Consider the following 15,066-nt stretch of genomic DNA (forward strand, 5'->3'; position numbering starts at 1 on the left):
AATAGTAGTAATTAGGAGTTCTGTGCAATAAAATTAAAATATTGCCATGCGATTCTATAAGTTTAACGAAACATAGATGAAAATCTGTTTTGCACCGAAATATTGTAAAGCGAACTGAAATGAAATGATCGTACTTGGACACCTACATTAATAATCCATTAAAGTGAAATTTCCACTTTCAAAATAGACGCCATGTTCCCCAATAACCACAAATATTTAATGTTCATACAACTGCTGAATCAATTTTCTGACAAGAATGCTACACGATAGTTTATGTTGGTACACACATTAAACCACCTGATCTGGAATCCTATATGGCTTCCTTTTCCTAAAATTTGATTGGCTATGTCAGTGTTGGTCTAAACCGTACTATACCTAATACCTGGACAATGACGGTTGGTGGTGAAGTCTACATTACTTGAGGTATGTCTTAAACCTTTTGACAAATGCATGTACTATCCTAAATAGTATATGATACTGGCTATGTTGACATATACCATTAGCAAAAATTACCCTTTACGATATTAATTATGTCGAAGTTGTCATGTTGGAACCAAACATTGTACTTCACACCACTCGTATGCCTGGAGTGTATCTGACATCGTACGATGTCCCGTGAGTGTATCTGACATCGTACGATGCCCCGGGAGTGCCGATAGATCTCGTAGTGACCATCATCACCGAGGTGCTCACTGATGTAGCCAGGTGCCAGTGATATTTGGTATGTGTCGCAGGTCATTGTCAGAAGGTATTCCATGACTAGCTTTCGAAGGTCAAATTATCCGCAGTTGCATCTAGTTTGGCAAATATTGACTTGGCCCTTCTGGTAATATCTGGTTCATATTTTACATGCTGAGCTAAGGTGTCAGCCAGGAAAAGGTCTTACTGCGTCAAGAATGTAACCATCAGACAGGGCTATACTCATGAACTTCAAACAGTCCCGCTTCTTTTAGCCACAGTAGGAGATCTTTAGAGCTTGTGATCAGAACTCTTAGGAATAAAGATATATGTACCGTCAAGTATGACAGTCGCCCGGTGGCCAAAAATGCTTCGGAGAACACTGTGTTCTACTCCAAAACATTTTCTCTTGTAAGATATTCAGGTCCAAGGAACAATGGAATAATACTTATGTGTAATTGTTTTACTATGGGATGTTTTCGATATACTGAAAACTGACATGTTAAAAAGAGTCAATTGAACAGTGTTTCAATGATATGTCCGTCTTCACTTTTACCCAGAACAACAGAAGCGCATCCGCGTGATTTGGAGTGTACGTTGTATATACCAGTGTTAATAGAGGACGACGATGTGAAGGAATTTGTAGAAACTCTGTTCTATTCTAACCTGTCCAGTCTTTACAGTCTGCATCATCCAGAGAGGAGAAACGCACAGTAAATGAAGACTCCTGCTCTGATGGCATATGTGATATATCTAAAAGATCATTGATGATTTCCTTTGATCTGGAAGGTAGCTTGGAAGTCAACATCTCTCTTTCATCAGTGCGAATTTCACCGCCAGGGTTAAGATGTTTCCCAGTGAGACGATGTGAACAATTACGTGATGACCAAAGACACCACAGCTTGTGATGAAAGACGAGTTGATGTTTTGAGCGCTTGGGCAAAATGGTCGAATTTTGATCGAAACTCTTCATACAGTGTGCATTTGGCGTGGGAAGACTGTCTATAGAATTAGCCCTCTATGGATAATAAAGGGATGCTCTGCCACGTATCATCATCAACACCAACGTTGTGATCTTCAGGTTGCGGCTTTTATTTCTGATACTTCTTGAAACACTTCGCACACATGCTCATCTCTTGATCATCAGCAAAGTTAATATTTCTTGCAGATTTCTTGGTTTTAATGTGCCTCCTAAAGACAACTTTCACAACTCACACCTACACACCTTTCTCTCATTGTGAGCACGGTACTTAATTAGGCATTTAAAGACTCCGTCAAACACGATTTTATGAATATATAGAAGCGCTTTAATAATATAATATTTCAAATCATTGGCATTTTTATTATGAAGAAAATATAAAAAGTAATGGCAAAAGATCCATTAGATTGTCGTATATTGGGTATATTGTTGCAAGATTTGCTCAGACACTATCGGTCATATATTTTATATCGTCTTTAACGTCCTAATAATAGTTAATGGTGATGGTTATTTAAGGACGTGGCCTCCATATATCGACATTACTTGTACGCGTGCTATGAGTTGTTCTATAGATGTATACATTTTTAGGTTTGGAATGTAACAGAGTCATTTGGGTGACAAACATCAAAAGCCAAAAATCAATACTTTGCACAAATGGTAAAGCTTTGATCTTTGGGCAAGATTAGTGGAAGTAAAATAGCTCTCTATAAGCTAAATAATTTTGAATGGACTGAATGTTCACAAAATTTTGACTTTTTCAAAAATTTCTAACAAAATATTTAATATCGGCAATATACCAACTGTTTTAGTATTATGGTAGTGAGTCTATGGTTGAAAATTTCCTATTTCGTTTTAAAACAGATAATTTAATTTTATCCGTTATGTGACAATCTGCGTTCTTAATTAAGTAATTAAGTTACGTGATTAGCTAATTAGGCAAGTGCATCATCGATTAATTTGGGCTAAATGTACAGCTAAGGGAACCAACTTTGATGACACAAAGCAATGTACCTAAATGTACAGCCAAGGGAACTAACTTTGATGACACAACGCAATGTACCTAAATGTTAAAAAAAAACAAAAACTCTAGGCTGACCCCTATGGCAAATTAACTTTGCTGGAATCCCCGCCTTTATATGGTTTAATTTGAGATAAGGAACCAAACACTTTTAATAGTCCCAATTGATAACACATGCACCTTTGATGTATCAGATTTTGAGATCGAGCGCAAAACAAGAAAATTCATTCTCTCGTGAGCTTACAAAATATACTATATTTAAATCTTTCCCTTCTTCAGCTTAGTAAACTCTGACTGCATTGAAATAAGCGTAAAGCAGTGAAAAAAGGCTCAGCGGTTTAATAAGCGCTGGAATCGGTAACATAATCATGACGTCGTCTCTTTGTGACGTTACCGTCAACTAGACGGCGCCATTTTCAAAGGACTAATCAACGCAATTTTAGAGTTTTCTCCTGTTACCCGATGATCTCTGTGCAAACAGCTAATGCCAAGTGAGTATTTTGTCAAAAACTAAACTGAAGATTGCGGAAATGAGTGAATATTGAACTTCTCGACGAAGGTAAGCTGACAACAAATGGCTGAAGCGTACAGTTCCTATAGAACAATCGACCAAGTCACTACTAAATCTGTGTCAATACCCGCTTTGCTTGACAACCGTAGTTAATGCGAGACGGAAATTGTGGATTGTGAATATATTAATTAATTGAAAACGTAAAATGTATTAAACAAAAATGTTGAGCTGTTTCTTTTGATTGTGTAAACAATACTGGTGTCTTGACGTAGATTCACTGAAGAGTTCTAGATCATACAAAATGTACCTCATGTCATAGTGAGAACTTTTAATATGTACTACAGTGATAACTCACGTGTACAGTCGATATCCGGAAGTGACCAGGTCCTTGTGACTACGTCATATCGTGAGAAGGTGACGTACATGTAATCGCTACCATCCAGACAGTCATACACAGCTTTACCGAGGTCGGCGTATATTGTGTAGTTGGCATTGGATCGAACTGCTGGTGGCAACCCTACAAAAAAAACAGCTGTAATTCTGTACAAATTGTATTATACCATGTACTTATCCCATGTCTTAACATGGCTTTACAAATTTATTTTGTGTTATGACTGAAACGATAAAAAGGTATACTGATCAATTGCACATTACCACCGTCATTCTCGCTACCATATGATAGAGGTACGAGATCACCCACCCATTCGTAGCTAATTCTCGCTACCATGTGATAGAGACACGAGATCACCCATTCAAAAAAAAAATTCATTATCAAAAATTGAATGCACAATATCACCCTTCCATACCCGATTATTGTTATCGTGGGATCGATATACGAGATCGTCATTTTTTATCACTTGCTACACGAACGAGATCACCCTTTTTAACTGGTCCTCGATATCACGTGATAAATACACGAGCTCACCCTTTTTAACTGGTCCTCGATATCACGTGATAAATACACGAGATCACCCTTTTTAACTGATCCTTGATATAACGTGATAAATACACGAGCTCACCCTTTTTAACTGATCCTTGATATCACGTGATCAATACACGAGATCACCCTTTTAAACTGATCCCCGATATCACGTGATCAATACACGAGATCACCCTTTTTAACTGATCCTCGATATCACGTGGTACATACTTGAGATCACCTTTTAAAACTGATCCTCGATATCACGTGATAAATACACGAGATCACCCTTTTAAACTGGTCCTCGATATCACGTGATAAATATACGATATCACCCTTTTTAACTGATTCTCGATATCACGTGATAAATACACGAGATCACCCTTTTTAGCTATTCCTCGATATCACGTGATAAATACACGAGATCACCCTTTTAAACTGATCCTCGATATCACGTGATAAATATACGAGATCACCATTACTTACCTGCACAATTTGGTGTATGAGGACGCCAGGTATTGGAACTAGTATCACAAATTTCCGTCTGTCCGTTGATCAGACACGAGTTGTGGGCGAGAAGCTCATGTCCTGTCTCCTCAATGATGTGGTTAGCTTTGTCATCAAGGGGACAGCTCGGAGCTGACACATGACAAATAAAAGGTTATCGTTTTTGAAAATTAGACCCTGTTTAATGGCAAAGGAATTGTTTTGTTAATAAAGAATTCTACAGAAATCAAAATAATCAACATTGTGTTTCTAATATCCAAAGAAAATCAATGAACAATAAAAATACGACATTTAGTAATGATTTGAAGATACGGAGGATGTGTGTCATATCAAACTGTGATATTGTTAACATATATGACATCAAACTGTGGTACTGTCGACATGTATCATATCAAACTGTGGTACTGTCAACATGTATCAAACTGTGGTACTGTCAACATGTATCATATCAAACTGTGATACTGTCAACATGTATCAAACTGTGGTACTGTCAACATGTATAAAACTGTGATACTGTCAACATGTATCATATCAAACTGTGGTACTGTCAACATGTATCATATCAAACTGTGATACTGTCAACATGTATGATATCAAACTGTGATACTGTCAACATGTATGATATCAAACTGTGATACTGTCAACATGTATCACATCAAACTGTGGTACTCTCAACATGTATCAAACTGTGATACTGTCAACATGTATCATATCAAACTGTGATACTGTCAACATGTATCAAACTGTGGTACTGTCAACATGTATCACATCAAACTGTGGTACTGTCAACATGTATCACATCAAACTGTGGTACTGTCAACATGTATCACATCAAACTGTGGCACTGTCAACATGTATCACATCAAACTGTGGTACTGTCAACATGTATCATATCAAACTTTAATACTGTCAACATGTATCACATCAAACTGTTATACTGTCAACATGTATCACATCAAACTGTGATACTGTCAACATGTATCAAACTGTGGTACTGTCAACATGTATCATATCAAACTGTGATACTGTCAACATGTATCATATCAAACTGTGGTACTGTCAACATGTATCAAACTGTGGTACTGTCAACATGTATCACATCAAACTGTGGTACTGTCAACATGTATCACATCAAACTGTGGTACTGTCAACATGTATCACATCAAACTGTGGTACTGTCAACATGTATCACATCAAACTGTGGTACTGTCAACATGTATCATATCAAATTGTGGTACTGTCAACATGTATCATATCAAACTGTGGTACTGTCAACATGTATCATATCAAACTGTGGTACTGTCAACATGTATCATATCAAACTGTGGTACTGTCAACATGTATCATATCAAACTTTAATACTGTCAACATGTATCACATCAAACTGAAATACTGTCAACATGTATCATATCAAACTGTAATACTGTCAACATGTATCATATCAAACTGTGATACTGTCAACATGTATAACATCAAACTGTAGTACTGTCAACATGTATCAAATTGTGATACTGTCAACATGTATAACATCAAACTGTGGTACTGTCAACATGTATCAAACTGTGGTACTGTCAACATGTATCAAACTGTGGTACTGTCAACATGTATCACATCAAACTGTGGTACTGTCAACATGTATCACATCAAACTGTGGTACTGTCAACATGTATCACATCAAACTGTGGTACTGTCAACATGTATCAAACTGTGGAACTGTCAACATGTATCACATCAAATTGTGGTACTGTCAACATGTATCATATCAAACTGTTATACTGTCAACATGTATCACATCAAACTGTGATGCTGTCAACATGTATCAAACTGTGGTACTGTCACCATGTATAACATCAAACTGTGGTACTGTCAACATGTATCAAATTGTGATATTGTCAACATGTATAACATCAAACTGTGGTACTGTCAACATGTATAACATCAAACTGTGGTACTGTCAACATGTATCAAATTGTGATACTGTCAACATGTATCAAACTGTGGTACTGTCAACATGTATCACATCTAAGTGTGATACTGTCAACATGTATCAAATTGTGATACTGTCAACATGTATCAAACTGTGGTACTGTCAACATGTATCACATCAAACTGTGATACTGTCAACATGTATCAAATTGTGATACTGTCAACATGTATCAAACTGTGGTACTGTCAACATGTATCACATCTAACTGTGATACTGTCAACATGTATCACATCTAACTGTGATACTGTCAACATGTATCAAACTGTGATACTGTCAACATGTATCAAATTGTGATACTGTCAACATGTATCAAATTGTGATACTGTCAACATGTATCACATCTAACTGTGATACTGTCAACATGTATCAAACTGTGATACTGTCAACATGTATCAAACTGTGATACTGTCAACATGTATCAAATTGTGATACTGTCAACATGTATCACATCAAACTGTGGTACTGTCAACATGTATCATATCAAATTGTGATGCTGTCAACATGTATCATATCAAACTGTGATACTGTCAACATGTATCAAACTGTGATACTGTCAACATGTATTATATCAAACTGTGGTACTGTCAACATGTATCAAATTGTGATACTGTCAACATGTATCATATCAAACTGTGATACTGTCAACATGTATCAAACTGTGGTACTGTCAACATGTATCACATCAAACTGTGGTACTGTCAACATGTATCAAACTGTGATACTGTCAACATGTATCATATCAAATTGTGGTACTGTCAACATGTATCACATCAAACTGTGGTACTGTCAACATGTATCACATCAAACTGTGGTACTGTCAACATGTATCACATCAAACTGTAATACTGTCAACATGTATCACATCAAACTGTGATACTGTCAACATGTATCAAACTGTAATACTGTCAACATGTATAACATCAAACTGTGGTACTGTCAACATGTATCATATCAAACTGTGGTACTGTCAACATGTATCACATCAAACTGTGGTACTGTCAACATGTATCACATCAAACTGTGGTACTGTCAACATGTATCACATCAAACTGTGATACTGTCAACATGTATAACATCAAACTGTGGTACTGTCAACATGTATCACATCAAACTGTGATACTGTCAACATGTATCACATCAAACTGTGATACTGTCAACATGTATCAAACTGTAATACTGTCAACATGTATCACATCAAACTGTGATACTGTCAACATGTATCATATCAAACTGTAATACTGTCAACATGTATCACATCAAACTGTGATACTGTCAACATGTATCATATCAAACTGTAATACTGTCAACATGTATCACATCAAACTGTAATACTGTCAACATGTATCACATCAAACTGTAATACTGTCAACATGTATCAAACTGTAATACTGTCAACATGTATCACATCAAACTGTGGTACTGTCAACATGTATCACATCAAACTGTAATACTGTCAACATGTATAACATCAAACTGTGGTACTGTCAACATGTATCACATCAAACTGTAATACTGTCAACATGTATAACATCAAACTGTGGTACTGTCAACATGTATCACATCAAACTGTAATACTGTCAACATGTATCACATCAAACTGTAATACTGTCAACATGTATCAAACTGTAATACTGTCAACATGTATCACATCAAACTGTAATACTGTCAACATGTATCATATCAAACTGTGGTACTGTCAACATGTATCACATCAAACTGTGGTACTGTCAACATGTATCACATCAAACTGTGGTACTGTCAACATGTATCACATCAAACTGTAATACTGTCAACATGTATCACATCAAACTGTAATACTGTCAACATGTATCAAACTGTAATACTGTCAACATGTATCACATCAAACTGTGGTACTGTCAACATGTATCACATCAAACTGTAATACTGTCAACATGTATCACATCAAACTGTAATACTGTCAACATGTATCATATCAAATTGTGATGCTGTCAACATGTATCATATCAAACTGTGGTACTGTCAACATGTATCAAACTGTGATACTGTCAACATGTATAACATCAAACTGTGGTACTGTCAACATTTATCACATCAAACTGTGATACTGTCAACATGTATCAAACTGTGATACTGTCAACATGTATAACATCAAACTGTGATACTGTCAACATTTATCACATCAAACTGTGATACTGTCAACATGTATCATATCAAACTGTGATACTGTCAATATGTATCATATCAAACTGTGATACTGTCAACATGTATCACATCAAACTGTGATACTGTCAACATGTATCATATCAAACTGTGATACTGTCAACATGTATCACATCAAACTGTGATACTGTCAACATGTATCAAACTGTGGTACTGTCAACATGTATCACATCAAACTGTGATACTGTCAACATGTATCACATCAAACTGTGGTACTGTCAACATGTATCACATCAAACTGTAATACTGTCAACATGTATCACATCAAACTGTAATACTGTCAACATGTATCACATCAAACTGTGGTACTGTCAACATGTATCAAACTGTTGTACTGTCAACATGTATCATATCAAACTGTGATACTGTCAACATGTATCACATCTAACGGCATTTCTGATAATTTATCTTTAAGACAATTGGTTTCTCAGAATATTGTATACGTACACGGGATTCCGCAGCTTTGTTTTGAATCTGAACTCTCAGAAACACACTGTCCCATCAGCCCCTGTAACGTTCGGAACACAATCGATAAACAATCATTTTGTACGTTAATTTGTCATGGTCAACCGAAACTGTATATTTTGTTTAACAATTAACGATTAACGATAATGATAGTGTAGCACATTATACGTAGTACATTCTACAGGTGTGATCAATTAAAGGTAGTTAAAAAAGAAAAGTTTCTATGTACGAGATATATATTGATTTAATGTGTCGACAGTGGTTCAGGTGGAGCATTGGATCGTACCTGCTCATTCAAATAGGATTTACTTTTTCTTAAAAAAAAATTATACTCTTAAACAGTTTTGTATCATAGGACTTACGACAGGAATGTCCATTTTGTCCATGTAGTGACACCCTTCCTTGTACATCAGACTGATTGAAGCTGTGTTCACAGTCATATTGGACATCTCACAGGTCTGATCGACCTTTTTGTAGTTGACCGATAGACATCGCGTGGACAGGAGACATCGATCGTAACACTGGATATCAGAGACACCCTGGATGATATGGAACACTCCCGCGGGTAGGAATGACCTCGATCTGACACGGTAGATATCAGTGTATATCACCTTCACGGGGACTGATCCGACCCCCGGGCTGGCACAGGAACCAGCGTCAAGTGTTAACAAAACGATCGTTATCATCGTCACACAGGAAAATGATAACTGTCTGTAGCTCAAACATATCATACCCGACATTCTTATCTACAATGTATCCCGCCGTTATCTACACTGATATGAAAGAATTCTAAAGTAATAAAAAACAAATGCATAATTAAATAACTACATTCTTCTTTCTGATTGGCTGTAGGCGAAGCCCACATACCGTTACATTCCTTTGATGGCATCAACATGGAATATAAAATCATCTCTAGTACAAATCAATAAAGAAATATGTTTCTTAGAACGACAAAAAATGTATTGAAGTGTATCGGTGTTAGTTTTTACAACACGATTATTTAAGAAATAATTAACGATGATTCGTGTATTATTGCAGGATATACAACGAGGACGAGGATATTTTGCAATTGAATTAATAACGAAGGCCGCAGGCCTGAGTTATTAATTAAAATTGCAAAATATCCGAGTCCGAGTTGTATATCCTGCAACAATACACGAGTCAAAGTTGATTCTTTCTATTCTACCATGTACTGTTTAGTTCTGAGATCGACCTCTTTTTAATAGAAAAACAGCAAAGAAACCCCGAGAAAACCTTGTAATTTATTTCTTGAGTATTGTATTATTTGTTGATGAAATATACAGGCAATACAGTACTACGATCAAGAGCATCTATCATATGGCATTGATTTTGATAATAAAAAAAGGGGAAAAAAAAAGAAAAAAAGGGGGGCTTCCGTAGGATTCGAACTCGCGTCGTGATAAAAAATTACTGAAAGACTAACCCATTAGCCCACTCGGCTATGGTAACCTTTCATAAAGTGGGTGAATATTAGATATATAAAATTGTTACAGCCGTGACTCCCGACCGTGTATTATTGGCACGAGCGTGGGTTATTGGAAAATAATACATGGTTTTAAACCAATCAAAACTCGCGTTGCATAGCAAACATGGTAGAATAGTAAATAATGTATACATTGATGGGAGTTAGATATCTAGTATGATGTAGGGACTCACAGTAACGGTAGTTAGATATCTAGTATGATGTCGGGACTCACAGTAACGGTAGTTAGATATCTAGTATGATGTCGTGACTCACAGTAACGGTAGTTAGATATCTAGTATGATGTCGGGACTCACAGTAACGGTAGTTAGATATCTAGTATGATGTCGGGACTCACAGTAACGGTAGTTAGATATCTAGTATGATGTCGGGACTCACAGTAACGGTAGTTAGATATCTAGTATGATGTCGGGACTCACAGTAACGGTAGTTAGATATCTAGTATGATGTCGTGACTCACAGTAACGATAATTAGATATCTAGTATGATGTATGGACTCACAGTAACGGTCGTTAGATATCTATTATGATGTCGGGACTCACAGTAACGGTGTAGTTAGATATCTAGTATGATGTCGTGACTCACAGTAACGGTAGTTAGATATCTAGTATGATATCGGTACTCACAGTAACGGTAGTTGGATATCTACTTTGAGGTAGGGACTCACAGTAACGGTAGTTAGATATCTACTATGAGGTAGGGACTCAAAGTAACGGTAGTTAGATATCTAGTATGATGTCGGGACTCACAGTAACGGTAGTTAGATATCTAGTATGATGTCTGAACTTACAGTAACGGTAATAAGATATCTAGTATGATGTCGTGCCTCACAGTAACGATAATTAGATATCTAGTATGATGTATGGACTCACAGTAACGGTAGTTAGACATCTAGTATGATGTAGGGACTCACAGTAACGATAGTTAGATATCTAGTATGATGTATGGACTCACAGTAACGATAGTTAGATATCTAGTATGATGTATGGACTCACAGTAACGGTAGTTAGATATCTAGTATGATGTAGGGACTCACAGTAACGGTAGTTAGATATCTAGTATGATGTCTGGACTCACAGTAACGGTAGTTAGATATCTAGTATGATGTATGGACTCACAGTAACGGTAGTTAGATATCTAGTATGATGTCGGGACTCACAGTAACGGTAGTTAGATATCTAGTATGATGTCGGGACTCACAGTAACGGTAGTTAGATATCTAGTATGATGTCGTGACTCACAGTAACGGTAGTTAGATATCTAGTATGATGTCGGGACTCACAGTAACGGTAGTTAGATATCTAGTATGATGTCGGGACTCACAGTAACGATAGTTAGATATCTAGTATGATGTAGGGACTCACAGTAACGGTAGTTAGATATCTAGTATGATGTCGGGACTCACAGTAACGGTAGTTAGATATCTAGTATGATGTCGGGACTCACAGTAACGGTAGTTAGATATCTAGTATGATGTCGGGACTCACAGTAACGGTAGTTAGATATCTAGTATGATGTATGGACTCACAGTAACGGTAGTTATATATCTAGTATGATGTCGGGACTCACAGTAACGGTAGTTAGATATCTAGTATGATGTCGTGACTCACAGTAACGATAGTTAGATATCTAGTATGATGTCGTGACTCACAGTAACGGTAGTTAGATATCTAGTATGATGTCGTGACTCACAGTAACGATAGTTAGATATCTAGTATGATGTCGTGACTCACAGTAACGGTAGTTAGATATCTAGGATAATGTCGTGACTCACAGTAACGGTAGTTAGATATCTAGTATGATGTCATGACTCACAGTAACAGTAGTTAGATATCTAGTATGATGTCGGGACTCACAGTAACAGTAGTTAGACATCTAGTATGATGTAGGGACTCACAGTAACGGTAGTTAGATATCTACTATGATGTCGGGACTCACAGTAACGATAGTTAGATATCTAGTATGATGTATGGACTCACAGTAACGGTAGTTAGATATCTAGTATGATGTCGGGACTCACAGTAACGGTAGTTAGATATCTAGTATGATGGCATGAATCACAGTAACGGTAGTTATATATATAGTATGATGTATGGACTCACAGTAACGGTAGTTAAATATCTAGTATGATGTCGGGACTCACAGTAACGGTAGTTAGATATCTAGTATGATGTCGGGACTCACAGTAATGGTAGCTAGATATCTAGGATGATGTATGGACTCACAGTAACGGTAGTTATATATCTAGTATGATGTCGGGACTCACAGTAACGGTAGTTAGATATCTAGTATGATGTCGTGACTCACAGTAACGATAGTTAGATATCTAGTATGATGTCGTGACTCACAGTAACGGTAGTTAGATATCTAGTATGATGTCGTGACTCACAGTAACGATAGTTAGATATCTAGTATGATGTCGTGACTCACAGTAACGGTAGTTAGATATCTAGGATAATGTCGTGACTCACAGTAACGGTAGTTAGATATCTAGTATGATGTCGTGACTCACAGTAACAGTAGTTAGATATCTAGTATGATGTCGGGACTCACAGTAACAGTAGTTAGATATCTAGTATGATGTAGGGACTCACAGTAACGGTAGTTAGATATCTAGTATGATGTCGGGACTCACAGTAACGGTAGTTAGATATCTAGCATGATGTCGGGACTCACAGTAACGGTAGTTAGATATCTAGTATGATGTCGTGACTCACAGTAACGGTAGTTAGATATCTAGTATGATGGCGTGAATCACAGTAACGGTAGTTATATATCTAGTATGATGTCGGGACTCACAGTAACGGTAGTTAGATATCTAGTTTGATGTCGGGACTCACAGTAATGGTAGTTAGATATCTAGTATGATGTCGGGACTCACAGTAATGGTAGTTAGCTATCTAGTATAATGGCGGGACTCACAGTAACGGTAGGTAGATATCTAGTATGATGTCGGGACTCACAGTAACGGTAGTTAGATATCTAGGATGATGTCGTGACTCACAGTAACGGTAGTTAGATATCTAGTATGATGGCGTGACTCACAGTAACAGCAGTTAGATATCTAGCATGATGTCGGGACTCACAGTAACGATAGTTAGATATCTAGTATGATGTCGTGACTCACAGTAACGGTAGTTAGATATCTAGTTTGATGTAGGGACTCACAGTAACGGTAGTTAGATATCTAGTATGATGTCGGGACTCACAGTAACGGTAGTTAGATATCTAGTATGATGTCGTGACTCACAGTAACGGTAGTAAATATCTAGTATGATGTCGTGACTCACTGTAACGGTAGTTAGATATCTAGTATGATGTCGGGACTTACAGTAACGGTAGTTAGATATATAGTATGATGTCGAGACTCACAGTAACGATAGTTAGATATCTAGTATGATGTCGTGACTCACAGTAACGGTAGTTATATATCTAGTATGATGTCGGGACTCACAGTTACGGTAGTTAGATATCTAGTATGATGTCGGGACTCACAGTAACGGTAGTTGGATATCTAGTATGATGTCGGTACTCACTGTAACGGTAGTTAGATATCTAGTATGATGTCGGGACTTACAGTAACGGTCGTTGGATATCTAGTATGATGTCGGGACTCACAGTAACGATAGTTAGATATCTACTATGATGTCGTGACTCACAGTAACGGTAGTTAGATATCTAGTTTGATGTAGGGACTCACAGTTACGGTAGTTAGATATCTAGTATGATGTCGGGACTCACAGTAACGGTAGTTAGATATCTAGTATGATGTCGTGACTCACAGTAACGGTAGTAAATATCTAGTATGATGTCGTGACTCACTGTAACGGTAGTTAGATATCTAGTATGATGTCGGGACTTACAGTAACGGTAGTTAGATATATAGTATGATGTCGAGACTCACAGTAACGATAGTTAGATATCTAATATGATGTCGTGACTCACAGTAACGGTGTTAGATATCTAGTATGATGTCGGGACTCACAGTTACGGTAGTTAGATATCTAGTATGATGTCGGGACTCACAGTAACGGTAGTTGGATATCTAGTATGATGTCGGTACTCACTGTAACGGTAGTTAGATATCTAGTATGATGTCGGGACTTACAGTAACGGTCGTTGGATATCTAGTATGATGTCGGGACTCACAGTAACGGTAGTAGATATCTAGTATGATGTCGGGACTCACGGTGACGGTAGTTAGATATCTCTATGAGGTAGGGACTCAAAGTAACGGTAGTTAGATATCTAGTATGATGTCGGGACTCACAGTAACGGTAGTTAGATATCTAGTAT

This window comes from Pecten maximus, chromosome 2 (assembly GCF_902652985.1).
Source record: "Pecten maximus chromosome 2, xPecMax1.1, whole genome shotgun sequence".
Taxonomy (NCBI): Eukaryota; Metazoa; Mollusca; class Bivalvia; order Pectinida; family Pectinidae; genus Pecten; species Pecten maximus.